A 20,450-nucleotide genomic window follows, 5' to 3' on the forward strand; every position below is an offset into this window, starting at 1 on the left:
AATTTGGATACATTAAAGTTAAGTTAAAAATCCATGGATATAACTTTGATTACTTGATAAAATTGAAACGGCAAAAACTGATTTGACGAAATACCAGATTGAGGATATACACAGTTTTATCTCTGTAAAAATGCACCCATGAAATTTATATTTTGAATTGGTTGCATAATATATAAAATATCTTCAAAATTCAAAATAAGACATTGGGCCTGTTTTGCCTGGCTGATTCATTTTACCCCACCCATGTGGTAAAAAGGACCAGGCGACGAATGTTTGAAAAACAGCAAAAAACATTTCTATAGAGTTTCTGAGAGTTTTACTGAATTATTTTATTAGTTGTGATACGATACGACTATTGGTTTGGTTTTCACAATGTAATTGCACAAAGTCAAATTGGACAAAAGTAATTGTAATTTCATTACTTCATTTCTTATTATAAGAACGAAGCCTTAAGTAATTGAACATATAATAAGATTTTTCTTAAATAGTCTCTTAAATTTAAATTACGTCTTAAATAAATATCAATATTTTGCGACGTATAATGGTATAAAAGTAGAAATGAGGCTTGTGCATAACATTGCAAAAATTGTCTGATGAAAGTACATGAAATCCATTGCACCATTTATATTTTATTTTATATTGTCATTATATTATCATAGGTGAAGGAACATTGAGTATATATAAAATAATCGAATAGTAAAATTCTTACTAGAAATTCGTAATTCTAGTACGAATTTCTAGGTTAGATTTACAAACAAATTGATTCGTCTTAATTCATTTATTGCATCCTTAAATAGTATTTTTGTTATTTAAAAATTATATATAAATTATTTAGCTAAAAAATTTACCAAAATTTAATTATAATTCACCTTACTTTAAGTAGTAAACAGTAAGTCTTAAGTATTTCTCAGCAGAATAATGTCCTTATTCTACATAAAAATATCATATAAAAATTTTGAGTTTAATTTATTAATTTAAATTCAATTTGTATTAAGCATAATTTGAATATCTCTGTTACTATTGATTAAAGCTATAATGGATGTACAAACAAAAAAATAAGTTTAACATGGAACTGCAACTGATTCATTACCCATTACTGTTGTTTAAAATTACAAGTCTTTGAATTAGCAATTGCATATTAGACATAGCAAAATAAAGAACAAATTAGAAATGATAACATAATGAAATTATTGACTCATCAATGTATTTACAAATAATTTATTTATAAATGCGATTTCCATTCTTGAAATACTTCGCATTCATCAACCACAGATCAACTTATATAATGCGTATGCTATTTTTACAAGCAATGACATTGTGATTAACATAATCATTTTATACATACAGCAAAATAATAGCTTCCATTTATTTCTATAAAAAAATAATGATTTTCATTTAATTTTCTATTACATTCAAGGATTAAATTAATTGCGAATAATATACTATGCAAAGAAGGAGTCATGCAGTGTTTACTACAATGCATTTATTTAATCAAACATCGCATTGAATGGAAAAATAATTTTTCATAGAGACTGACATATTCAGAATGAACTTGTTGACAGGCAAATCAAAAAGTTAATGGCATATGAAATTTCCGCTGGAAAATATTGCATACAAAATTATACAGACTGTTTCATGAATAATTAAAATATACTTGATGTACGTTTGAAATATGTCATCGTAAACTATTTTAATACAGGTGGTTAATAATAAATAAAAAAAAGAGTGCGCGTAAGGTTTGCATGCGATTGAAGTAAAACTTATATGCTACTGTACAAAGAAACAAATTTAAGTTAAGTAAAAATGAATACTTCATACATAGGTTCACACGCGATTGAAGTAAAACTTATTTGCTACTGTACAAGATGGCATTTAAGTAAAAATAAATATATCATATAACAATTTTGAATAATGTTTATTAGTGATATGGTAACACTCGTGATGCACACATTTATTAGTGTCAACCATTATACACATTTATATAATGATAAATTATAAATTATATATTTATAATAGCATTAAAAATATGTATAAAATTCAAAAATAATAATGTAATTTAAGTCATACTTCAAATATGGCATGATCGGTTTGTCATTGTAATTAGTGTAAGTAATTGCTGATTAATAAATTCTATAATATTTGTTCACACAGTGGATTATGTTAATCAACGCCTAAACAACTATTGTTTTCGCAACTTTACTCATCATGTAATTGTGTTTGAAGAACTTCATATAATTAAAATAAACATACATTCATTGACTGCTTGTATTTTTTTTAACTTTTTCGCTGGCGATATAATTTCGTTCTTTTAACAGCTGTAATATCTGTTTTGTCTAAAAAATATTTTCTATTTTAATAACTTCAAAGATTTATATAAACTAGGAATAATATAGAAATAATTTCTAATCAATGAATTTACGTTTAGTTCACGGCACAAATGTTTAATTTGTTTTATTATTTTCAAGGAACAGGGCATAATTTTCTTCTGATTCAGGCATTTTTTATTAAATCAAGATTTGTACTACGATGTAACTACGATGTATGATGCCGGTACGCATACAACGACAGATCTCTATTCACATACACACTACTAATCACTATCGAACTGTAACAAATGATTTCATCGAGAGCAAATGACGTATAGTTCTGCTTATTATGATATTCTTTTTTAAAAAATCGTTTTTCCATGGATAGTGGATTTTACTTTTGCATACTTCAATCAATGGAATGATTACAAAGTGTCCCAGAACTCAACGTCAAGCCGAAAGCGGCAGAATGACCTTTATCCTAGAAGAATTTAGAAACAAAATAATTTTTGCTTGTTCGGAAATTATTAACTCTTAAGTCCAACCTGAGGCTTTGGTGAAATTGTAACTTTTTTCGATTATTGTGGTTAATTTTTATCGATTTTGTTTATTTAAAATTTGGAACCGTAACCGTGATTAATATTAATAGGACCATAATAGGACCATTGTAAAAAATAATAATACAACACATTTAGGTTTTCATTTTATTACTCGAAATTTTTTAATATTAAAATTATCAAGTATTATACTATTTTACAGTTGTGATTAACACTAGATTACCAAACCAATTTGTCTCCATAAAAAGTTGATGCGTATTAAAGTTAAGATGCATATAAAAGTATATAGAATAGTACATACAAGTATGGCGTTGATGTACTTGACTTAATGGTAAAAAATTCTTATTATGATTTTTTTATTATAAACATTTTATTTAAATTTGCCTTGGACCTATATTATCCAAAAAATATCCATTTTGTTGTATGAGCCAAATTGGCTCACTTCAGTAAAAACAGGTATAGTGTTGTTGTGTTGAATGGGCCAAATTTTTATGAAACTTGCCAACATAGCTTAGTACATTTTTTAGAGAAAGGCCTATCAAAGTCGATCGATTTAGAAAAACATGGTTCAACGAAGAGTCTTAAATGTTGAAAACTTGGAGCAATCGTATTATTAATTTTTTTTTGTGGTCTTAAAAATGTTAATGGCAGTTACGGTTTTAAAGTTTATATGAACAAAATTAACAAAATTTAACCAAAATAACCGAAAAATATTCATAATTGTACTGAAGCTCTAAGTTGCACTTAAAAGTCCATAATTTCAATACAACATAAGGTTTTTTTTTGACATTTTGGCTTGACTTTAAGTTCTGGGGCACCCTGTACATATAAATGATTATGTGCATATAATAATTGAAGTTGCTTTTCTCATGTAAACGATTTTATAAAGACGTATTATTGGAGCTTTATAGTATATACTAAAGAGATATTCATTAACAAATTTCTTCTGATACATAAAACAAACCGTTTTCAACGAATACAATGCTTTTTGTTAATATTTGATCTACATTTCTTAGCAATAATACTTGGAATATTTCACATTTATAGTTAGAATTTTAGAGAAATTATATTTGTATTTTTTTGCAAATGTAGAAAGAAAGTTATTTTTTTTATTTATTTATTTTACAAGCCGTCAGTATAATGATATTATAATAAGGCTCAAGTCATTATTTAGCAGATTTAATATAATTTATAATTAACTATTAACTATTTTATTACTTATTCATTTATTATTATTATTTATTTCATTTAATATTTAATTTATTTACTATAAACTTATTTATATTTAGTTAATTTTATTATATACTACAAATGTATTATACATGTTTCCAATTTAAAATTTTTAGTGAACATTTTAAAAATTGTTAGTTTGTTCAAATAAATCTGCGCAAACAAACCAATACCTACTTTTATCTAACGATTGTGAAGTGCTTAAATCATTTATTGCAGTTTTCACAAGTCTGATATACGATTTAATAGATAGTTCATAATCACAGCAATCAAATGCAATTAATTGCTGTTGCATTTAAATTATCAAGATTAATTGCCGTTGACAAGATCATGCTCATTGCCAACTTCCTACTGTGCGTCAATACAATAATAATTTATGTACGATGAAAAACCAGAGCAATTTCTTAATATTTTTTTGCAAAAATTCCGATTTACCTACCTAGTCTTTAGTTTGTGGTGAGGTGTACTGTAAAAACATAAAGGTATTTAATATTTTTTTGCCATAAATGCATCAATTTCTTTAGATGTTTTCTAATATCAATAACATTGAGGTCTTCGGTTGAAATATTTATTGAATTAAAATTGTACTAATTCAAAAACACATTAAATTATAGTGTTATAAATACATATATTTTTTATATTTATTAATATTCGGTAATTACAAGTAAATGAATTTATAAAATTGTATTTCTCTATAATATAAATACAAATTTGCATATTTATAACAAACGTAATATGTAAGTATAGTGTAGTCGTATAATCAAACAATTTTATATATAAGTATGTTTAACTTACTCAAGTTAAACGTACTTATTAAAAAATAATAAATACGTATGGCAAGTTATTTGCTAACATATGTAAAAATTTGAGTTATCCAAAATATATATATATTTTGATATATTATTTCGTATACTGTTTTTTATATTTTTACAAAATATACTCATCATCTTCTCTCACAAAACACACAATTAAATGCTTTGAATTCTGATAGAATGTTTACAGATGATAGAAATTTTTACAGATTATATCGATATGAGTGCGCAATTTTTTGATGATTTTAATTTATATTTGTTCCTAATATATTAAAATTTTACTTTTATTTTACCCATCAACAATATTACGTTTATTGTAGCATAGCATGAAAAAGTTCTTGAAATTAAAAATTCAATAATTTAAAATATATTTAGTAGCATGAGAGTTATACCAACATTTCATGAACATGAAAAAGTTCTTGAAATTTAATTTAATTTAATTTAAAATAAATTTAGTAGCATGAGACTATATTGCTTTAGTAGAAAACTTTTTCTCTAATTCGCGAAGAATTTTGATAAACTCAGGATTTTTCTTTTTTAGACGATTTGATTTCCAGATCCTGGTATTATGAATTATAAAATATAATACATTAAATTTCTGTTTAAATCATGATTTATCGAATACATTTTTAATCGATAAAAATTCCACGAATTACACAAAAACATATTTCTTTGCACTCGCGAATTTCAAGATTTAAATGAATTTGGAGCGGCATCCGAGTGGAAATGGATATAGCAGTTGTTAATTCAAAGTTAATAAAATTAGATACCTAGAAGGTGCTCAATTATAAATATCTAATAGTTTAAATTAATTTTTATTTTTTATAAATAAGGGTTCAGAACAAAATATATTTATTATTAAATATAATAATCATTAAATATAATAATTCAATCAAATTGTTCTCTCGGGATTCTAACGGTTTAATGAATATATAAAGTACTTCTAAAGTATTCATGAATATTAAATATTTAGATTTTGGGCGTGAGTAAAATGATATTTTGAATGAGTTGTTGATAATATAATTTATGTTGATTAAACCTTACATTTGAAAATGTCACAACCTTACATTTGAAAATGTCACAACCTTACAATTGTGAGCTTCCATAACTTTGTTTTCATAAAAATCGTAAGTAAAATTATACCTCATTTTCATGAATTCGATTTATCTACCATCCAAGCTATCATGCTAGAGCTCGATATATTTTTCTGTTTTTCTAATAATTATTTACTGTCTAATGCTTATCCACGTGAGCATACTTATAAGTAAAATTGTTTGAATAATAGTATACATACTATGTTTGTTTAAATATGCTAATATAAATTTATATTATAGAGATCTACAATTTTAAAGATTCATTAACTAGCAATTACTGAATATCGAAAAAAATGCATTGATAAAATTTAATTCTAATGTTACCAAATAAATTAAATGAAATTTCTAAAACGTGAATTTATTTTTCTCCATGGTGTGATGTTTTATCTCCATTAAATGCAAATTGGTGGCTAATTTGATTAATAAATCACGACCGTTTTCATGACGGCGATTTCAATACGAATAATCTATAGCAACTACATCAATTTATGATTCACAATTTAGATATGTTTGGGAATTCATATCAGTTATTTATATTATATTAAAGGGCTGAAATTTGATTCATGATTTAATATTGGCTCTATGGAATAGAGTTAGCAGATAGATATGAATTGAAATATTAGCTGTAAATAATCCCAAATTTATCTAGAATCTTGTTTCAGACTATAATAAGAGAACAAATCCAAAATATTTATTAGGTTTTGTCAAATACGTCTAGTTCCTAAATTTTATTAAAGTAACGTACTCGTATATCAATTATTTACTAAATTTCATCAAATTATCATGTCTAGGAGTCGACTTTGATCAAACATGGGTCGTCATCTTAAGGAATTTTGTTTACGATTAATATGTATTTATCAATAATGAAAACTATCAGTCAAAAAATAATTTAGGTTTCAGCAAATATTAAATTGTTTTTGCGTATAATATATGTAATTTATCGGATCAATAAATTCAAAACCCTTTGGAATAACGACTAACGAATTAACTAATGACTTGAAAAATAACCAGATAAATTTAATATCTAAAGCATTTTATTCAGAATGTAAATAGAGTACTATATAATCATCAAAATTTTGAGGATAGAGTAGGCCGGGGCACAAAGATCCAATTTTACATTCAGTATTTATACTGTCTAACTCAAATGAACTCTATCACACACACAACATGTATCAAATAAACAAATATCGAACTATGCCCAGTAAAATTTACAGCTAATTCCTAAATGTCCTTTTTTACTTTAAAGGAGTTTCACGAAAATTTAATAAAATATTAAACCAATGCGATATTGTTAATTATGAAAAACATACGCACATTTTTATAAAAATTACACCATATATGAAATCTTATGTTATAACTGTTATAACAATTTTGTGGTATTTCTTCAGAAATATTCATCAGCAAAGTTGAAATAGCTATAATTTAAATTATTTCTTGTAAAGTTGTTTTTTTTTACTTAATTTATTTGCTATATTTTATTGTCTACACCTTTGCCAGAGTAAGGGTTAGTTGGTCCTTATTACCCCATGCATATGTGGACTACTATAAAAGGTATATAAAAACATCTGTTTAATTTAAGAATTAACAATACGAATTATAAAACAATTAAATAACGCATACTAAAAATTATATCAAGATCTCGTAAACTAAACAATAGTGCTCACAATCAAAAAAACAAACAACGAAAGAAAATACTTTCTGATGAGAATCAAGGTGATGGTTGCTTATATATATTTTGCTCACCACTTTCATATATTATTGTTAAAAAAATTTATAACCTTACTTGTTTTTGAAATATTGGTGGTGAACCTTTTCATCCGCGGACCTTTAAGCCCCGCTCTACCCTATATATTAAACATAACAATTTAAGGGTGTAGTTTTTTATCACTTTCCATGTAATAATATTTTTATTTTCATTATCGTTTCCATTCAAATCGCCTTCATCAACTGCTATTCTTCTACCGAATTGAATTTAATCCCATGCATTCATTTTTATATGTGAAAAAGTCTTTACTCTGTATTTTATACATTGTTTCATACTATATAATATTATTGATTCTATTGGAACCATATTTCCAACTACAAAAGAAGGATTTTATAAACCATATAAATCATATATTTCTCAATGTGAAACTTTTCAATCTCCTAACATAAATATGGGGTTACTCATCGATATAAAATTTATTGTAGTTTAATAAACTATGCAATAAAATAATATTTATATTAGTGCGTAATATGTATATAAACATCACACAATTGTTTCTATTGCGCAAATCTAGAAAAGTCTGTGTACGTCAGACGTTATTTGATTAAAATCTGTAATAAAAGATATATATATATATATATATATTATTTTATTATTATTATTAATATTAATATTATTATTATTATTTTGCCAATCAAGACTTATGAAGTCATGAACGTTATATGTGGAGAATTTTGTTAAATAATAACAATGAAATTCTCACTATAAATAACGTAATTTTATATACGTTTTATAGACAAATATGCTTAATTTTTATAACCAAAAAAATCGAAAATGGAAATTTTATCATTTTCAAAAACCATTAGTATATCTTTCACTTTTCTATGCTCCTTAACATTTTGGCATACTTCAGAAAAAATGTATGCATGTATAAGCGGATGCAAATTTTCGATCATTACAAATAATCATTTATTGATTCATTTATATGTAGAAATATTGATATACTGATGACAAGTAAACAAGTAGACAGGTAGACTGGTGGACAAGTAAACAACTAGGGGGGTAGTACAACTAGGGCAAGTAGACAGTTAGGGAGGTAGATTGGTAGACAAGTAAAAAAGTAAAAAAATAGACAAGTAGACAGTTCTACTAGTAGCCATGAGTTAGACAAGTAGACAATAAATGGATGGTTATGCAGGTACTACAAGAGTAGACAAGTTAATACTTAATACTAAGACATCTAGTAATTTAAACAGGTAGACAGGTGAATCACATATTTAATGATAAAATTAATTATTAGTACATATCTCAAGGCAAGGTGCCACTATTACACATAGTTGATTATTTTGATGAGAAAATGATAAAGATTTTAAAAACTGTATGGCTCTTTTTATTCTTATTCTTAACTTTTTTTTGATTTATTTTTAAATCTCACTACGCATTTATAAATTTTCAGTACCAAGAATTTATAAATAGAACATGACTATTTTTAATTCTAGCAACTTATAAATCATGAATTATTTCTTATTTTACCTGTAAAACATGAATCGATCAAGAACAAGATTACCTATAATATCGATCCAGTCAGATGACTAAAGTACATCTTACTATTAGTTGAATACTTTTGCCCAAGTGAAAGTGAAATTGAACTATTCCTGTTTGATGCAGGTATTATCGTAAATTGTGCAGAATTATTCAAATGAGGTGCACTGCAACTATGCAATATTCTAGTGCCATCGGAAACTCAGTAACTGGAAAACATCCATGCGATGTTGATACGATTATAACTATAATCAGATTTTAAAATGTTTTTTTTTTTAAATTTTATTTGGTTTCGCTTACTCTAAGCATTTAGACACCTACAACATTTTATTTGTTTACATTCTATACTATCTTCTATATCATATACAATCTATATGTATTTTATACTATATTCTTCTTAATTTTTCTCCTTCAATTTTTCAATTATTTTTTTCAATCTAACTTTTTCATTCTTTGTCTTCAATTCTTGTTTTATCATTTCAAACTTCTAATTATATTCAACTATCTTTCTTTCTTCCTTTTTTATTTCTTCATATTCATATTCAGATCTTAAAATATATTATTTTAATCCTATTAACATAATCTTATTAAATATTCATTGCAATAATATCATAAGACTTTGTAGTATGCACTATTATTGTAGTTACTTTATGGCATTGAGAATATTATTCAACTAAATGTTTATATGCAATAAATCTTTAAACAAAGCACTACATATGTAGTTGTGGTTTGAATTATAAATATATTGCGTTTTCCGTTAGTCATCTAATAATTCACATACATATTTTGTTTACTAAAAAAATGTTGAATATGAATATTATTATTCAAAATATATTTTACAGTACATTTTTTATGAAATGAAATATATTTCATAATATAAAAATGTAATCAACTGTAATATTTGCCATTGTCTCGATGCACTAATGTACATAGAGAAGTTAAAATTTACTAATTCAAAGCATACAATTCGATTTAAAAAAAGGCAGTACATATTTTCAAAAATTATATTTCATAATATAAAAATGTAATCAACTATAATATTTGCCATTGTCTCGATGCACTAATGTACATAGAGAAGTTAAAATTTACTAATTCAAAGCATACAATTCGATTTAAAAAAAGGCAGTACATATTTTCAAAAATATTATCAGTGATTGCAAAAGAAATTCTTGTTACATTATTAATAATTGTTTAATTATTACGTCAATTTTTAAAATCTGGCATTGATCAAAAGCCTTTGTAGTTTTGTAATTTTTTAGGATAGTTGAATAAAATTAATGTTTGAAATATGCGTGATCGGTTTTTCATTTCTGGATAATTAGTTTATGATATTTAAATTGTTGCATCTGCTTATCTATTAGTTTGGCTGACAAATAGTTTATGGTTGATCACGATTTGTGAATGGATCCTTAAAAATGTCAATGTTATTTGTTCTATTATGAGATCTTCCAATATGTCTCTCTTTGATTTCTCTTATTTACTTAATGTCTATTGGACTGTGGTAAATATTATTTTAAAATAAAAAAAAATATCAAGTCTATTTCATATATTTTTAACTCATCCATTTAAACAAAAACATTAAACAATAGATGAAGTAAATTTGTTTTTCAATTTGAAATTTTATTTTGAAACACAGGTCAAATGTTTTAATAACTTATAGAAATCTGTAATTCGTTTTGTGATCAATTTTTATAACTTACAATCATCAGAAAGTACTAGAAGCAATGATATTGAATATCATCTTCGATCTTTTGCACTTTAAAAAATATGGCATAAAATTAAGGCATAATACTTAATACAAAAACATATTAACCTCACAGAATCTGATGCACTTGCATCCAGTTTAGTTCTGCATAAAATTTTATTTCAACGAGTACCGTTTTGCAAAAAAATGTATGCAATAAATATAAACCTATTGATTTTATTTATACCCCCTGACAGCTATAAATCAATCACGCGTCGAACTATTTCGAGATTACCAAAATCGTATTTTATTCCATATCAATATACTTTTTATTCAACGCCGATCCAATAAATAAAACATTTTCATGGCGGAAAATTCAGTGGTCGGACTATTGATAGAAAATCTGGACGTGTGTGATTTTACAGGTCAATTTTGGGTTCAAATGTCATTTAATAACTTATTTTATATCGTTAATTTTATAATTTAAACTAATATTGATATTTGCACATTAAATTTAATTCAATAAGCGTATGCCAAGAAACTGTTTGCACAAATATAAATTGAAAGTAATAAAAAATGTGTATTTAGTATCCGAATGTGCGATAGTTACTGAATGAATGATATTTTTAATTATATATTTTTTGCTTTCATTTATATTGAATAATATAATCGCAATTTAAAAGCTGGCATATACTGCAATGACAATAGCAAATATTGTAGATTAAAATTATATTTTTGCATTCAAAGTGTATTATTTTCTTAAAAACTTTAAAGTTGTAGGTATGTTATAAATTGTAACAAATTGTAGATGATTATATAAACAATCAAGCAGAAACACAATCAAGCAGAAACACAATCACTAATATAATATTAAAATTCGTGATTACAAAATCTAAAGATATGACTAAATTTTATTATACCATGAAAAAATGCGATTATTGCTGTCTACAATATGAATATTTTATCTACAAATCCTTCTGTGAACAGAAAATGCTTATATGAAATGCTTATATGAAATGCTTATATGAAATGCTTAAAGATCTTTTACACTACAAATTTTATTATTACAGCTTATTATGATAATATATTGTCATCCCAAGGAACATTTTAAGTCATTGTGCTAACTATTTCTTTGAAATTAGCTATTGCATCAAATACTTAATTACTACGTATACCATTTAAACTATAAATTTCAAACACGCAATTTTACATAAGCAATCTTAGTTTGAACCTAAGCCTTGCAAAATAGTAAAAATTGACACCACTTATTCACTGGAATGATAGACATATAATAGTAAGTTCATCACTAAGATATTTATTATATTGTGATGAAGCTTACCACAAAGTAATTTCTGTATTATATTCATATATAGACTTCAATTAGTTTCTCTCCCAGAGTGAAACAATTTTTTTGTCTCAGTTTGAATCAAAATGCAATTTAATCAGTACGATGTTTTTAATATCAAAAAATCAGAAAATAATAATTTTCTATTACACAATGTGTTATAGTTAGATGTCGTTTAAGGATCATGAAGAAGATTTTTTTATAAATTGAATTTTTTCATGGAGTTTTCGATTATTTGATAGAAATATTAGCAATAGTTTTAATTTACTAGCAGAGATAAGATTTGTGTATAGCATTCTTAGATTTCTTAGATTCATAATTTTAGGAGGTCAGATTTTTTTTATATCATTTATTGTCTCAATTATTAAGTCGGTATTAATTACTATTATATCGTGCATTAATTACACATGTCCACAAAATAAAAAAATGTCTGTTTTTTGTGTGCGGTATATGTTTTCCAATGTAGTTTTTACCGCTGAATACGAAATTTAAAGAGGGAGTTAAATGACAGAAAACAGAAAAAGGCAACAAAAACGACAAAATTTCCGATCTATTCTATGATACTTACAATCTTATGATTTTTGTAATTTTCCGGTCCTTTTTACCTTAAATGACTATTGAATATTCACTTAAATGATCTACTAAGTTTTTTTGTAGAATACAGCAGTATTTTGCCAATACATTTTCAGATATTCAAATTGAAAACATAGTTATAGATTACCCATGTGCAATGGGGAGGAAAGTACGGAGATTTTGTCGTTTTTTTTAATTCTTTGCCATTCGGTTCCCAATTTTGACTTTAGAATCGTGTTCAGCAGTAAAAACTATATTGAAAAACATATGCCGTACATCCAGTACATCAACTTTTTTTATTATGTGGATCTGTATAATGGATCTTAAATTTTCGTTTCTTTGTGAAGTCTTTACGTTCTATATACGCTAGGAATAGAGTGAATAGAGAACCATATTGGTTCATTAAATAGTTACTACAATTGTATTATATGAATAGAGTGATAATATATGTGTCGTCCTTGAAATTGGAACTAAGTCGCTCTTGCAAGTAATATTATCAGTGATCGATTAATATATAATGCGCGCTTCTCATATCAAATGATCTCCTCGCTGCGTGTGCATTTTAAAGCAGAACGACCGCGTCGACGCTGACGGAGTGACGGCTATAGGTCAATCAAGCGGCTATTTTAGGTTAAAGTTTACGACGGAATTGATAATATTTATAAGATAGAGGTTTATATCGATACATTTAATTAATTGTAATCAATAGTATGCTGAAAGTCTTGGAAATTTCAAGCTTTCTTGCTGAAATAAAGATGCGCACATTTAGAATAATAGCTATTAAATAATAAATTTCACTCTACTATCATATTGGCAACTAAGTAAGTGCGATTTTTGTTAGAATATCAAAGATATTTTTTTCATGAAACTGTATTCTCTAATGCAATGTGCATCATGATCAATGGCTTTTTTCACTTTCAATCATCATCATTATTATCAAATTATTTTCATTACCGAACCAAGTACAATTTAACACTCTCATAATCAATAAATTCTTTGCCATTTGAGGAGTTTTGTAAAGATTGAAACAAAAACAGAAAGTGCCAGATTAATACTATATATCGAATGTGGCAAAACATCCTAACCCAGCTGTAATAATTTTTACCCAGTGACCAAAAATCACGAATGAAATAAGGAACTGCTTTGATTTTAACTGCAAATTTTATACTTTGATCTGTAAATTCAGGCCGCTTTTTTCTTCAACTGCTTTATCTGTTTATTATGCTAGTTGTTGTTCAATGTAGAGATCAGAATTGATTTTTCGGTGGATGGTAAGAGTAAAAGTAGACAATTCTTTTGGAACCAACAAATTTTTATCTTTTAATTAAAATCATCAGAACAAAATTTTGCAATTCATTTTTAACACGTTTTTTAAGACTTTGTCATCACTTCTTCTTCGCAGAAAGAAAAAAACAAAGTATGACGATCATTTTTTATTTGAGATTCCATTTCTCTTTACTGATTGGCAGTTTAATTGCCTACTATTATATAATAAATTTTTCATTTGGACTAAAAATTCAATTTAGACCACCTAAGAGCATAAGCCGCACTTATTAAGTTGCCAACCTGATACATATTCGTTTTTGATTTGTTCTTTGCAGTATTTAACTCGTTAGATGCAAAAAACGGATCTAGTCCCAGTAAACCACAGAAGTTACCACCACGTAACTCATTTTGTAACTTTCGTTTCGAAACTGATGTTAAGTAAAAAAAACCGATGCTGTTACGTATAGTTGCGACCTTTAACCACCGTCGACGCGTTTCTGTCGGTACGTGGCGCGGTACGTTGCATTGTCACATAGATTAGCCTTTGAAATAGCCGTGAAGTGTTTTATGAGCGAAATGTCAAATTAAATATAGGTTAACTCGGTTAGTGCATCGTGGACGCATAATTGAGTATTTTATCGTGTATGTTTGAAATGCAAGATATTTCCTTTATTGAAGCGTTATTTATTAATTGCTTTTATATTTAGTGCGAAATCAGTTGTAGAAATTAGTTAAACAGTCAGCTGCAAAAGTATTTAATATGAAACCGGCAAATAAGGCGAGTCTAATTGTACTGAAACATATTTTAATTTATAAATTATTATAATAATGTTTAGTCATTTGCAGTATATAGGCCGCCTGCAATGCAAAGTCTGTTCTTGTATTGTGATAATTGATTTGTCATGTAATAATTGAAATTTCTAACACACCAGTCAGAAACATAACCTCAATTCAGTGATATATGAATAAAGAGATGTAAGTTATATGGTTTTATACATATTCATTTTTTATAGTTTTATTAGTATCAGAACTATTTAGCTAAGCACAAACTGATATAAGTTGGTTTTCAATTGTAGAGAAAATTACAGTGCTGATAACCCCTACGAAAATGGATTTCAAACTAGGGAAATTTTCTCCAATAGAGAAGATAAATACAAAGTTAGATAATATATTAGAAATTATTAATCCTTTGTCACCAAAAAAAAACAAGCAAGGCTTGAAAACATGCGAGAAGAAAAATAAGAACACATATCGATAAATAAGAACACATATTAAGATTAAGTGTTGAAAAGAAAATGAATTGTGGAGTATTTCTTAAGTGATGATATTGTATTACAGAATAGGTATATTAATGTTTTACACAAAGAGAATTTTAACTAATATGATTTAGTACTAATTTGTAATGTTTTACTTTTAGGAAATTAACATATTTAATACGAAACCAGCAAAGGTGAGTATAATTGCACTGTTTTTTTTTTTAATTTACAAATTATTATATTAATGACTAATTAGTTATTTTCAGTATATAGGTCATGTGCAATGCAAATTCTGTTTATGTATTGTGATAATTGATTTATCACATAATTATTGAAATTTCTGACAGACCAGTCAAAAATCACATAACCTCAATTCAGTGATATGATATGAATATTATAGGTAGATAAGTGTAATATATATGGTATCATACATATTCTTTATAATTTCATTAGTATCAGAACTATTCAGTTAAGCAAAAACTGATATAAATTGCTTTTCAATTGTAGAGAAAGAGTGCTCATAACCCCTATGGGTTATGTCAAAATGGAATTCAAACTAGGGAAATTTGCTCTAATCAAGAAGATAAATTGTCACCAAAGAAACAAGCAAGACTTAAAAACATTCAAGAAGGAAAACAAAGAATGCACCGGATATCACACATTATATGGATTAAGTGTTGACGAGAACATGAATTGTTGAGTATTTCGAGCCTGATGAACTTGCATTACAGAATTGGTATATTAAGGTTCTACATGAAGAGAATTTTAACTAATATGATTTAGTACTAATTTGTAGTGTTTTACTTTTAGGTAATTCAGATCTTGAAAATTAATAGGATAAAATCAATGCAAGAAAATTGAGTGTGTGTTCATGGAATAATTATCTCTGTCATATGATCGTAGGAACTACATAGTCATTAACTTTAAATAATGAGTATGTTTAGAGGTAATGTTCACAAATGACTAATTTGTTCACAATGTTTTCAATTCAAAATTTGTGTACAATGTTTCTAAGATGTTTGGTTCTATTTTAGATGCATTAACAGATGCAAGTGAGTTGAACATATTTAACGCAAGACTTAACTTTGCCAAGTCTGATTTAACTGAAGTTGCCAAGAGAGTTAAACATAATACATGTTATGAATAAATAATTAATTATTTTTATAGGCTAACATTTTATGGACTATCAAATTTTAGTTTTCTAATGTTAACTATGTAATATGTAAATTATGTATATTGTAAATGATAATATTTAATAAAATTACTAAATATCCGAAATTATTATTAATATTCTATATTTGCAGGAAATTTAATTAAATAAGTATGTAACATAAAAGACACCTACACGCTTTTTTATTCAATTTAGATACGTAGCAAAAATGTAACCGCGGTGTATTAGTGTGTAACGAAACAGCCGTTACGTTCTTGCCCGCGAAATAGATGCTTCTGTGTGCCTCCCAGGTTACGTACCTGATTCGTGCGGACGTGCCAGCGTTACGTAACGTTCATGGCTTTGTTACGTTTTGTGGTTTACTGGGGTTATTTATAAACAGTTGAATATGATATATTCAATTTAATTTAACTTTTTACAGATCTCATGTTTTACTATTTGCTGTATGCATTGGATTTTGCAGAATTTGATGCAAACCAACCAAACTTTTTTTTTATTCAACGATATATTTACAACTGTCCTTTATGAACATTTAATAAATCTTTTGGAGATTATAGATAAAAAATGACATTGATATATAAATAGTGAAAAATACACAGTTGCATTTTTCCTTTATGAGAAGTAACGTAAAAACCAACCAAACATGGTCAATTTATTTTTGGTTGATCTGTATTAATCTTACATGGAACATCTTTTTACATATTTTTTCATCTGCGTTTTTTCTGTATACCTTTGTAATCATAAATATTTTATGAGGTGTTAATTAATTTCTCTAGAACGAGGAGATTAATGTGAATTCCAAATCAAAAAGTAATTCTCAAAAATGCCTATTTTAATACAAATTAACAAAATCGATACAATATACAATGACATTAATTAAATAACCTTTCATACTAAAATCATTATTGTGTTCCTGCTTATGCAATGTTATTATACTTAAGTTTATCTTATGGTATAGAAGATAATAATTTTTATTCTGGCAAAAAATATAGCTGCTGGGCTAATTTCTTCAAATATATAGTAACTTCTAACCCGGAATTTAATTATTGAATAATCTTTTCTTAATAAACGATTTCATTTTGCATTCTGTTGCTTTTTTAATTTTATAAGTAAACTGATTGCATCGTATTTCAAAGTTTCTGCTGAGTGTAATTTGCAAAGTTAAGCACTTTCTCTCCAATTCGGTAAGAAGATCTAAGATCGTTTTACTTTACTTATAAAATAGTTCTTGCATCATTTGTTAAATGTCTCCGTTGTGACATTTCCGAGGTCTTTTCTTATGTCTTTTCTTGGATTTATCGTTTTTCTGGATAATCCATTGTCATCCGCACGTATCAAGCTTGATCGAAGAAAATGTGAGTCATGGCTTATAGATAAAATTCTTTTAAATCTCATTTCAGCATAAAATCCCAGTAGTAATATATTAATTGTAAACCTCTTCATTTTGACGTCAAATATTCATATTTCTATTATCTCTATATAGAAAGATATAATCTCACGAAAGTTGAAAGTTGTGTTTGTGGTAAAATAATATAATATAATATATATTTGCGGTATTAGATATCAATATTAGATGTATTTTCTTTTTGCACACTTTCTGCTCATTGTTGAAAAGTTTTTTCGTAATTTCACTTATTATAAACCGATAGGTATAAATTTAAAAGTTGTCTCTAATATTTTACCAAATAATATTTAAAGACCTACCATTGATTAAATGTTAGATCTGAATAAATAGAAAATTGCATTTTATAAAAAACCTTCTTGTTAATAACAGAAATTTTAAGAATATTCCCAAGTAGAAACGAATCGTGGCGCAATAATGTACTTTATATTGGCTCTATATAGTTTAGCAATATTACTATAATATTATTCTGGTAACATTTTCCCATGTAAAACCAATATTAAAACCAATATAGACTCCATATAAATACAATATTGATAAACAATATTAAAATCACATTCAAAATTTTAATTTCTAATTTAAAAATTTAATTTTTATTTTTTTATTTTAAATCACATTTAAAAATTTTATTTAATTTATTTAGAAAAAACAGTATTTAACTCATTGATAATAAAATTTTATTTATTCTAAATAAATACATACATTTTTAAATAGTTTATGTATCGAATCTTAATAATTTTATTAACAATTTACACATTATTTTATGATGATAAGATATTAAACAATCAAAATATTTTCAGTTATTATAATAATTTCGAGGATCTTAACGGTAAATCATAATCTCATCTTTGTTAATCCTATCGCCTTAATTTTCTATTTATAAGTATTATAATTGATACTTATATTTTTTGGAACTTGGCCTGATTACATCTGTAATAAAATATATTTTGAATCTGCATATAATCATCGGACAATCTATGAGTTATATCTTTTAATAAATAGGTTTTTCCGAAACTTCGGTATAAATTGTAAAGAATTTTTCTGAAAAATTATTTCTCAACTGTATATGTTTTCTTTAATATTGGTTTAATTTAAATGGATTCATCTAATTCGGTTTTATATATTTTGTTCCGTAAATAAATTTATTAAAAATATAAATATTCATTTGTCTCAAATTTTGTTCAATTATAACAGATTTTGATCAATTCATTCAATTCAATATGATTGAATATTAAAGATTCTGGTATTAGAATATTGTCTCCAAACTCCATCATCCACTAATCAATTCCATTTATGCTTTAACTGTTTTTTTTTTTACTTTTTTAGTAAAAAGCAAAATATGACAAAAAAGCTTTTTAATCTCAGAATTCAGAAGGCATAAACCATTCCATACTACTTATAACTAATTGAACCTTTTCATACACAGTCCTTGCAATATAACTTATATTTACATACAATATTTAGACAAAAAAAAATTCCTTCCTCTTTTTGAACCTAATAATTTGCATAAATTGGTGATAAAATATCTTGTTCCTTCATAATATTATACAATTCAATTTAACAATTTTCTGGAGAATTTACTGCCTATATAAATCTCTCTAGACTAGAATTAATCTTCATTATTGTGACCTATATACCTAGTTTCAATATTCATATTTGGACGCAAGCCAAATTCTGCAATTTTAGCCTTTCGTTAGAGCATTGTTTTCGTTGTGAATTATTAATAGCATGTTTTGGGCAATTTCCATAATAATGTTTTTAATAAAATTCTTGTCATGTAATAACAAGTATAATTTTAAATTTCACATTTTACACTTTTTGTTCTCCCATATGTCTCATTGGATAAACAATAAAATTACACAAACTATCAAAACTCTAAATTTATTTAACTTATCACACATTAGAATTTTCATCAAATTTGATTCAGATTTCATATTTTTTATTTCCGGCTTTTATGACTTCAAATACATGACTTTCTTGATTTGTGTTTCTCTATTTGCAATAGTTGCATAATCATTTTGCTTTTTATAAATGATTAAACATGCATGACAAAAGTGACACAACCTTTTGTAACGATCTATTAATTTTCTTTCTAAGAAAACTAATATGTCATGTTCTGTAATTGTCGGCTTTAAAGATTCTATCTCATAACAATATCTTATAGTATTGGCAGATTTGATATACTAATGATCTTGAAATTATTAATTAATCCTTATTAGATAGTTAATGCGATTAAATATTATTTAAATCAGAATATAAACTAGTTATTACATAATTTTAATACAAATTATTTAAAAATTATACATAATTATTTCTTCTGTGGTTTTTTGGTTCTGTGGGATTAAAAAGTTTTACTTTTACTTGATCAAGCGAGCAAAAAATTTATTCTAAAGCTCATACTGATTGTAAGCCAACCATGGATTTACATAGGAACTTTTGAAGGATAAAAGGATAATATCTACTTAAAATAAAATTTAACTCTACTTATTCGAGCTTATGAAACTGGA

The 20,450-nt window shown here is 26.0% G+C and overlaps 1 long non-coding RNA gene across 1 annotated transcript; it reads left to right on the top strand.

The window, feature by feature from the left end:
* The first annotated feature begins 15,196 nt into the window (after positions 1 to 15,196).
* On the top strand, positions 15,197 to 16,289 carry LOC113374002. The gene is made up of 5 exons (XR_003366919.1): positions 15,197 to 15,457; positions 15,532 to 15,564; positions 15,637 to 15,770; positions 15,878 to 16,106; positions 16,181 to 16,289. It is a non-coding gene; the product is annotated as an uncharacterized LOC113374002 (long non-coding RNA).
* The last annotated feature ends 4,161 nt before the right edge of the window (positions 16,290 to 20,450 follow it).

This window comes from Ctenocephalides felis, unplaced genomic scaffold, assembly GCF_003426905.1.
Source record: "Ctenocephalides felis isolate EL2017-DRISC unplaced genomic scaffold, ASM342690v1 CF-g0.4_SCAFFOLD_00845, whole genome shotgun sequence".
In the NCBI taxonomy this organism is placed as follows: Eukaryota; Metazoa; Arthropoda; class Insecta; order Siphonaptera; family Pulicidae; genus Ctenocephalides; species Ctenocephalides felis.